We start from the raw sequence: 9,873 nt of genomic DNA on the forward strand, positions 1-9,873 counted from the left end.
GGGCACAACAGAGTTGTTTTTTGCTTAACATATTAATCCATATTGTTGTGTAAATGTGTAATTAGTGGAAAACTCGTTTTAGTTAATGATTGATCCAGTGACCTATTCCGAAAATTCGATTGGCAAAGAAAATTTTCGAGCAAATAGCCCAACTGAAACTGGTCCCCTATGCCTATGATTAATTAAAAAAAAACAACGTCATCCCAACCGTTATAAACATGAACTGTAATGCCATAGAGCTTGATCCAAAACCAAGGGCAGAACCAGTCCAGTTCAACCCAATTCAATTCAAAAACAAGGCATTGTGGGTTTATGTCTTTAATTATCGGAAACATAACGGTTTGGTTTTGTATAATATATAGAATTACATGTATGCACTCTATTTATTATCAATTGTGTATGTTTTTGCACATTTTATAAACATGTGTGTACCTATATACATACAAATCTGGATGACAACGCGCGACCATAATATGTAGACTGGAGTTGTCTCCCTCTAACCGCAATCATCAGGCGTTGCACGAGGATCGATTGTCGTGTATCGTTTACTTGACTTCAGTTCTATATTTAAACGTCTATCACAGGAACGTGTTAAATAATATATGTAATGAAATGGGATTTAACGTCCTACAGTTCTGCCTGCTCCTGGCTGGGCTAATGGAGACGGGTGATCTGCTTTGTCAGAGTCGAATCATATTTTAAATGTTAGTGATATCTTTCAGAAACAGCTACATTCATACAGGAAAATCTCGGCGTCATATTCACACCGTCCCGGACCAGGGCAGTTATTCCTACACCCCCAAACACAATCTTCATATCTGTCATAACATAACCAACACGCTCCTCGACTGGGTGATGTCATACCTGGAAAAATTAAATGAATAAAAAAATGAAATGGACGCTGCTAAACAATCTGTAGATGGCAGATAAAGAGACCTCTAGCAATTATCCAAAGTTTAACCTTCACATTCCTTTGTTGACAGCGGCGCAATGGTTTCTCTTATTTCAAATTTCTCTTAATTCAAATTCCCACTGTCAAGGGTTCTTTTACGTGTATGTCAATGTGTGCACTGGACCTCGATTTTCGTCCCGACCAAAGGAAATGTTTAGTGCAATGAAATAAGACCGGAGGCTCAGCGCGGGGGTACGTGTCCATCAAATGGGCACAAAACCAGACCCAACTTTTCTAGAGTAAAATTTTGCGTAGAATACGATGCCGAGTGGTAATCAGTCCGCCGTTGGGTCGTTTTCGAGATATTCGGGGTCAAAGGTCAAATGGGTTCATTTGCACTGAAAGTGAATGCGCGGTCATTCTTGTATTATGAAATGAAGCTGAAAATGATAGAAAGTAATCACACTTTCAATAAAAATGTAAACTTGCTAAATTCACCTTTAGTCTTAGTGACCCTGGAGGTCAAAAGGTGAAATTTACCGTTTTTGCACTAGGAAGATTTAAAGTAATAAAATGTCAGCGTAAAATATAAAAACTAAAGCGAAACCTGTTCTAATTAATAATAGGAACATTTCAAATTTATCTTTAGGTGGTCTTAGCACCGAACCTTTACTTTGGAACGTCGAAAATGATCTTGCATAACAGAACCAAAACACTTTGAAACCGGTTTCAAAGATACGTAAAAACGGTCAAATAGAAATCTCTCCGATTTATTTTCACAACGATTGTTAGTGTTGGACTCCAGCCTGCAGGCCGGTTGGATTTCCGAGAATCCCAGTCTAGGAAAACCGACGTTAATCTGTGACGGGAAAACACGTATCTGACGACGAGATTAAAAGTTTGCAAATTTTTTATAAGTTTTTATGAATTTCGCCGGAACATGGACGCAGATAAAACCGACGAATGCATTGTACATGGTAGTTCACAGGATATATATGTCGTATTGGTAAATGTTAGCGGGAAAAATTTTGGCAGGTTTTGTGACACTGCCTGCAGGCTGGAGTCCAGCCATGGAACTATTCAATTGTTTTTTTCAGACAACTAGTATCATTATGTATAGCATTCGTTGAAAAACTAATTCGGAGAGATTTTGATTTAACAGTTTTTACATATTTTTGAAACAGGCTCCGAAGCGTTTTGGTTCTGTTATGGAAGATCATTTTCGACGTTCCAAAGTAAAAGTTCGAACGTTGCAGTAAATAAACCTAGTGAATGTAATCCATAAAACTGACTGTTTATTATATATCGCTTTCTCTAAATGCCTTTCAAAGATAAGGTCCTACTCCTTTGCTCCACACGGGCTAGCAAAGACGGGCATACGTTCGTTCGTTCGTTACGTCTACTTCCACCAAGGGTGATATCGTAGACAAATGTTTCCTAAGAAACTTGCCAGAGGAAGCCACAAAATAGGCTATGTACTACGTCATGCATAGAGTATTACGGTGGGATTTTTTGCCCGAACAACGGCGCTATGGTCTATTCTTATTATGAGTTCCAGTCAGGTCAAGAAACGTTTTCGGATATCCAGTGTATTTACGCTGCAATATTATAGAATGATGTCCTCTGTAACGTCACTTACTGTCAACAAACGTTATTATGCTAACCTACCAGTTTTCAAACGAGGTGTTTTGATCTTTTTAACTATAATATGCCACGACTGGACGTGGTTGATTTTTATAAATTAATATCAACATTGTTAATTTAAAATGGAATCTTGTATAATTGAAGTAAATAATGACTTCATTAGTTTTTATAACAATACTTATACATCTTTTCTAATAATGTTTTAAAGATACATTATGCAAGAGCTAAATCTGCCTATTGCAGGTCTTTATTTAGGCTTCATATGTTATATAAATTATTAATTAGACATCTATTTACACGACAAGGTTAAAATCAACTCTTTTTTTATCATCTATTTTTCAATTATTATAGCAAGAATGGCTAACTCTTTATAAAACTCTTAACTAATGTATCTTTAAAATTACAGAAAATATATAACATAACATTTACAGTTATAACAATAATAAAACCTCTTTTTTAATAATGATTTGAATTTTACAAAAACAAAATATATTAGATATAAATTAAAACTAATATATATATAAAACTACAAATTACCTTTGTCAAAATAAACGATAGTCAGCACCAGGGAAACTATCAGAAAGATATTTAAAACTCGTCCCATTTTCCAAAACCCTTGGTTACAGCTTTCTGGGTCTTCTGTTTTCGGATTAACAAAAGATGAACTGGTGATGAATTGATTCAAATTTAAACTAGATTATATCAAGTTGAAATGATTAACTTCCACTTAAAGTCTTTAAACAGGTGCGCTTCCCGTATACTGCACTATTCCTGGAGTCGGTAACGTATAATCTATTCAAGTCTATGTGTACAGCAGGTATTTATATACCAGAGAGAATCATCTACACCTGTTGTTCATTATACCAGCCCCATAAACTGATATCATAATGCATGTTATTTACTGACCTGGTTCCCTCTAGACCATGACCTCTATTTGCTGACAAACAATGAATGGTTCAGAAAATGATATTAAAGTGACAGGTACATTGTACCACTTTTAACATTCCTTGCTATATAATTTAAATTATTCACTTTTTGGGGGCAGACGAAAATTGTTATTTTAGATCCATGGATTACACAGTTGTGATAGAACAGTCGATAAAACGTGATCAGATACGTGATAGAACTGTAGACAAAATGTAATCAGATGTGTGATAGAAGAGTCTACAGACAGATGGGATCAGATGCGTGATAGAACAGTCGATAAAACGTGATCAGATGTGATCATACACAAAACTATAATTAGTACCTCCTGGTTAGCGAGAAGGATAAATGGGTTTAACGTCCACTTGAAACAAACTAGGTCATTTAGGGACTAACATGCCTTTCCATTTTATGTCCATAATTTGCTTGCGCGTAGGTCTCTTTAGCAGTGGGAGAAACCGGAGGACCTGGAGAAAACTCACGAGGTTGGACAGGCAACCATACCGCGTGTCATGTACAAGCGGGGAGTCGAAAGCACGCCACTTGAATTAATGATAGTATTGATAGGCCTTATAGATTGAACGAGCACGCTTTAAATCATTCAGCCCTTCTCCCTCCTCCCCCCCCCCCTCCTAGTTAGCGAGATAGCGCCTAGATATTGAGCACTAACTCATGACTTGCTTCTATATATTTAGAAATAAAAAAAACACGTGTTGTTTCTTTAAGGTATGTGTTTAGTGCTGTAGAACCCGGGCTGATCCTTGGTTGACCGTGTTAAAACAATACAAATGACTGCCACACCCCTATATATATACATACATACAAATAGTGTATTACGTTCTAGAAATATGTGTTATGGTATTTCTACGTAGTAAAGTTTTATACTACGGAATAACAGACTTGTACCGAGAGCTGATCAAGTACAAGGTCTCCGCCTAAACTCGAAATGAAATGAAATGAAATGGGGTTTAACGTCCTACTGTTCTGCTCCTAAACTGGGCTAATAAAGACGGGCATACGCCACACAGTGTGCTACGGCCTACTCTTATATCGAATTCCAACTGCCATGGGATCTTTTACGTGCACGCCAATGTATACACGGGACCTCGGTTTTTCGTCCCATCCGAACGACTAGACAGCTGTCCTTGTCAGGCCCTCCGTCCTGCATCACTGACAAGGGGAAACCACACCGGAAAATCTGGATGAACTTTCTCGGCCAATGCAGTGATCGAACACCCGACCTCCAGGCTAGCGAACCAGCGTCTTACCCACGTGATTCCCCCCCCCCCCCCCGCGCCTAAACCCAGTATTTTCTATTGTTTTGGATTTATAATAATACAATATATTAAAACGCAAAAGTAAATTTACAAAAAAGGGATTTCCGAGTTATTTGACACCGATTGTTTTCGCAAGCCAAGATTGAGCATAACAAAGTATTTTATCAATCTGGTTAAAACACAGATTCTATTTCATTTTGTTTTTTATAGATCAAAAGTTCGATTTACTTATCTTTACTACACTAGGATCTGGAAAAGGTGTTATATAGCCGTGTTCTGGATGACTTGAGGGATTAACAAATGTATCGGTATGTTGCAACGATCGAGTTCTGTCGGTATCCCATTAGACAACTCAATGCTGCTTGGTTAATCAAATGTCTGACGTCATAGGGTCAAAAGTCGCTCGTATGACCCTTGACGCGACCTCTCACTACAACTGGTCAGATCCTCATGTAATAGAGGTCATTGAAGGTATAAAAAAAACGAAATATATATATCTATATTTTAATGAGACTGGTATTTTGCTGAAATTTGCTTCGCTATGAATTAGACCTAATTATTCAATTATTCTGTCTCTCTCATGGTCTGTGTTGGCGCTATTATATTATACCATCACCACCATGCCCCCTCATCCAGCCCGAAAAAAATAAATACCTCCACTAAACAAAACAATCAAAGCGTTCTCAGCTTTAAGGAATTAAATTTATTTGAGTTAATGTACATCAGTGATAAAATACAATAACAATATATTAGCGTTAATAAGTGATATGATACAAAAACTCTGAGATTTCTTTCGATATTCACTGAACAAATGGACATTATCTACAAATGATTGATTGGCCTTCTATTGTGTGACGACAAATTAGTATTTGAGTGAGTTTTTTTTATGATTGGGGTATAGAGTTTTTGGTGTAGGTTTTGACTGGGGTAAATCATTGTTGACGGAATATAGGGATTTTGACGGAGATACAGAGTTTGTGACGGGGATATAGAGTTTTTGACGGAGATATAGAGTTTGTGACGGGGATATAGAGTTTTTGACGGAGATATAGAGTTTGTGACGGGGATATAGAGATTTTGGTGACTAAAAGATCCGAGAGATCGTGATGATTAGAACTGGTTTCAAATGTTGCAGGCTATAGTTTTTATAATGCCTCGTTATGTGAAGGTCTTCTGGAGGTGACTATCAGTCATAACATCCGTTTCAAATGGTACAGGCTATAGTTTTTATAACGTCTCGTTACGTCTAGCTTTTATATGGAAGTGACAATCAGTCATAACATTCACAGTACCATCTAGATTGTCTAGAATAACAATAACCATCCCCATAACACTGGACATAGCACGACTGATCACATGTCTGTTCATCATAATAATAATCATATCTTCTTCCTGAAACTAGACAAAACAAACACATTAGCTAACACCTTAACTGAAAGCATTGATTTCTTTTGTAATTCTTAAAGATACATTATAATGGGAGATTAGATAAAGAGCTGGCAGTTCTCACTACAATAGTTAAAAACTAGATAATGTAAAGGGAATTTGCTGAAAACTTCAAATGGATCCACTCTGAACTTAGCATTTAGCGGTTGAATTTTCGATCATCATCACTAACATGGGTACGACAAAAACATAGTCTCGATTATCCAGTTCCATGATTAAATCATGAATGAAATTCGAGCAGCAATTCTGATCCTAATCCAGTAAATATCGCAGGTTAGCGATGATATCGAGAGTTGATTATGGTCTCGAAAAGTTGATTAATGTCTAATTAATAATTTAGATAACATTTCAGGCCTAAAAGACCTGCAATAGGCAGATTTAGCTCTTGCATAATGTATGTTTAAGTATGCTTGCCAATCGCTATAAGTGTAATGGTAGTGATGAGTGTCATACGTGCGACACAATATGCTCTTTCACCTTCCGGAATACCCAATTTCGTTGCATTTGATACACTTTGAAATTTGTTATCGTTAATTCTTCTATCTCGTATTTGTGTCGTTGCGGGTGGGGTTTGGGGCTTAAAAATCCGATGGTGACCCAGTACCGGATTAACCTTGTTGGGGGCCCGGGACATACCAACTGTGCGGGGGCCCCGTTGTTGTTTGTTCAAATTGTTCGTACTGACCGCGGATCGTACTAGTATGTACTCCGCCCCCTTGAGTACCTATGGGGTGTTTTCCTCCAGGTATTTTTTTTTATAATTAGGATTAATTTCAGTGCATCTGAGACAATTTAGGTAGCGAATTCCTGAAAATCTGTTGGTACCTACCAGTCCCCAGGCCCCCAATATCCCTTACTGCCCAGGGCCCCAATCCCCGCCCACTCAGCCCAGGTACTGGTTGGCTCCGTCTGGGATAAAATATTAATATGACCCAGAATTGTGGGGGGGCCCCTAAATGTGAGGGGGGGGGGCCGGGACATTTTTCCCACTTTGCCCCCCCCCCCCTAGATCCGGTACTGGGCCGACCTGGAAGTCTTCGGTTTCAGTCCATGCGTTGGCCGAGAAAGTTCATATGGATTTTCTGGCGTGGTTCCCTCTTGTCAGTGGCTTAGGACGGAGATCTGGCAACGTATAGTCGTTTGGATGGGACGAAAAAACGAAATTAAATGGAGCTTAACGTCATACATTTTTGTACCAACCGAGTGTATGCCATGCAGTGGTCTTTGAGGTTTTTTTTACGTGCACACCAACGGGTCCCATCAGAACGACACATGTCCAACCCGTATAGTTAGAAATAAATGGCTAATGAAGACGGGCATACACAATACAGTGTGCTATGAGGGAAATATATCGAATTCCAAAAGGGATCTTTTACATGCACGCCAATGTGTACACGGAACCTCGGTTGTTCGTTCCATCCGACCTTGTCAAACCTCCTGCCTGCACCACTGACAAGGAGGAACCATGACGGAAAATCCCGATGAATTTTCTCGGCCAACATCGGGAGCGAACTCGCGATCTCCAGCCCAGAGTCTAAGTGAGAGGGACGCAATGACGAGCTTTGCGTCATGTTTTTGATTTTTTGCGCCCCCTTGAGTTTTTACGCCCCCTCGCAAATGGCAAAAATCACGCGGTTTCAATGCGGTTTTCAAAACTAAATCATTATCATAACTTGCTCAACCAGTGTCAAACATATACCGTGGGTCAGTGCTGGAAATCGACTCTAGCATGTTCCACAAAGCCCAATATTACTCGGACTGGGAGGGACACTCCCCCTTCCCAACTCACACATACAAATATTGTTTTTTTGGATGTCCAGACGGAATCATGTTCCTCATGCAAAATCATGGATCACCACGCCCCTGCTCAAGTCTAGCGAGCCAGCGTCTTACTCACTTAGCCACCGTGGCTCCAGGAAATTAAAGAGAATAGTGTCAAGGCGTATAAAATAGAGAGAACACATAAAAGTCCGAAGATCCCCCATGACAGACAAAAATACAAATGGATACTTACCGTCACATGTGTAGATTAAAACCAGCAATAAAACCATTACTATTATAAATCGCTGCATTCTGATGGTTTATCTGTTTCTATAATATACTAAAGATATAACGCTAACGGTATATTTGTTCCTATAATTAATTATATTATATATATCGCTGACGGTTAAATGATGTAACCAATTGTATAAATAATTCTTCTAATTTATATCAAACAAACAGGATCTAACTATAAGTGACGTAATTAAAATAGCCCTGACCTTTGATTATCAGTACGTAGATAAACATTAAAACAATATCAAAAGGGTAGTGACATGTTTATGCCAGGATATAGATCATTTTGTTTTGATAAATGAAACAAATGTTTAAATGGGAATTAACATCCTGGTGCTCTGCTCCAACTGGGATAACGAAAAGAAACCTACGCCATACAGTGTGCTATGACTGCTCTTATATCGAATTCCAACTGCCAAGGGTTCTTTACGTTCACGCCGTATATGATTGGGGGGGGGGGGTGGAAATGAAACGATGGTTAATATGTCGCTTTAATATTACCTGGGTATCGGGACCGTCTTGAATTTTGTAAACCCCTGCGCTGCCAGTATTGAGAACAGTAGGACGTTAAACCCCATTTCATTTCATGACCTCTACATTGTTTATGACATTATTTCTAGCGGAGCTTAAAAAAAACACAAGCCACTGTAAACAGATATGAGATAAATAGACCAAACTAGTTATATGTCAAATCTAATACGCAATTAAACTGCGCAATAAATATCGTAAATATTATGACTTTCCCCGGGTGCATGGGGCGAACATTGTTAGAACTGATTCCCACAGGACTAAGAGGCAAAATGTTGCCGCGAGTAATTCCAGTGGTAATTCCTTTCCAATTTCGAATGGCGCGTATACGACAGGAAAAACATCGTCTCTGAATGGACGATGTTTTCTGGCCAGTCTTGTCCGTCCCTATTAAGCTGCAATATGAAAATATCGCTCTTACGGTAGTCTACCCACATCTCTGTTCAAAGTATATTTGGGAGTCCTTACCTTGAATTTTCACTGCGTAAATTCTTGTCAAACGTGTCGGTCGTTATGGGTCGACATTCCATATGTACGTCCGTTGTCGTCACCGCCATAGTGGTCTGTGGGTCTGTCAACAATATTATTCTTGTCGGCACTCTACTGCGGGCCAGGCTAATTTTATTTCCGTGCCAAATCCCCCCCCCCCCCCTCACACCCACACATACCAATAAAGAAATGAACTAAATTTGATTTTGCGCAAAATTTAATTTATATGCTGACACAGTAACAAGCGGTTGCCATGCAAGAAACGCCCACATTTTGAAAGATAAAAAATAAGTGGATAATAAATTGAAAGAGGTGTATAAGTCGTCCACAATCATTGGTAAAGTCGTCCACAAGGTATTAGTTACGTCGTCCACAACCAATGGTTATGTCCTCCAAGACTAATCGTTGACCACAGGCACTTGAAAGGATTAAAATAAAATTTCTTACTACTGCTTGACTATATATCAATAAAATCAAAGTTTATCACATGCCATGTAGTTTTTACTCGTTCAAGAAATTTCGTCCGCTATCAGCTCACAATACTCACTATATAGTTCTAACACCAACGAGACTTTATTTGATCATTATACACCTTCCAATGTAATTAAATTATTACAA

General features: G+C 38.6%; 2 long non-coding RNA genes across 3 annotated transcripts; both read right to left on the reverse strand.

Moving 5' to 3' along the window:
* Positions 1-302: 302 nt before the first annotated feature.
* LOC126831701 (uncharacterized) lies at positions 303-4,071 on the reverse strand. Its single transcript, XR_007684262.2, has 2 exons — positions 3,074-4,071; positions 303-864 (listed from the first exon to the last, which is right to left on the reverse strand). It is a non-coding gene; the product is annotated as an uncharacterized LOC126831701 (long non-coding RNA).
* A 1,346-nt stretch (positions 4,072-5,417) lies between these two features.
* Positions 5,418-9,717, reverse strand: LOC126831700 (uncharacterized). Of its 2 annotated transcripts, none has more exons than XR_008789355.1 (3): positions 9,703-9,717; positions 8,198-8,863; positions 5,418-6,135 (listed from the first exon to the last, which is right to left on the reverse strand). It is a non-coding gene; the product is annotated as an uncharacterized LOC126831700 (long non-coding RNA). The 2 variants fall into 2 exon arrangements; XR_007684261.2 differs by lacking the exon at positions 9,703-9,717 and adding an exon at positions 9,235-9,395.
* Positions 9,718-9,873: the final 156 nt, after the last annotated feature.

The sequence above is a fragment of the Patella vulgata genome, chromosome 9 (genome assembly GCF_932274485.2).
Source record: "Patella vulgata chromosome 9, xgPatVulg1.2, whole genome shotgun sequence".
NCBI lineage: Eukaryota > Metazoa > Mollusca > Gastropoda > Patellidae > Patella > Patella vulgata.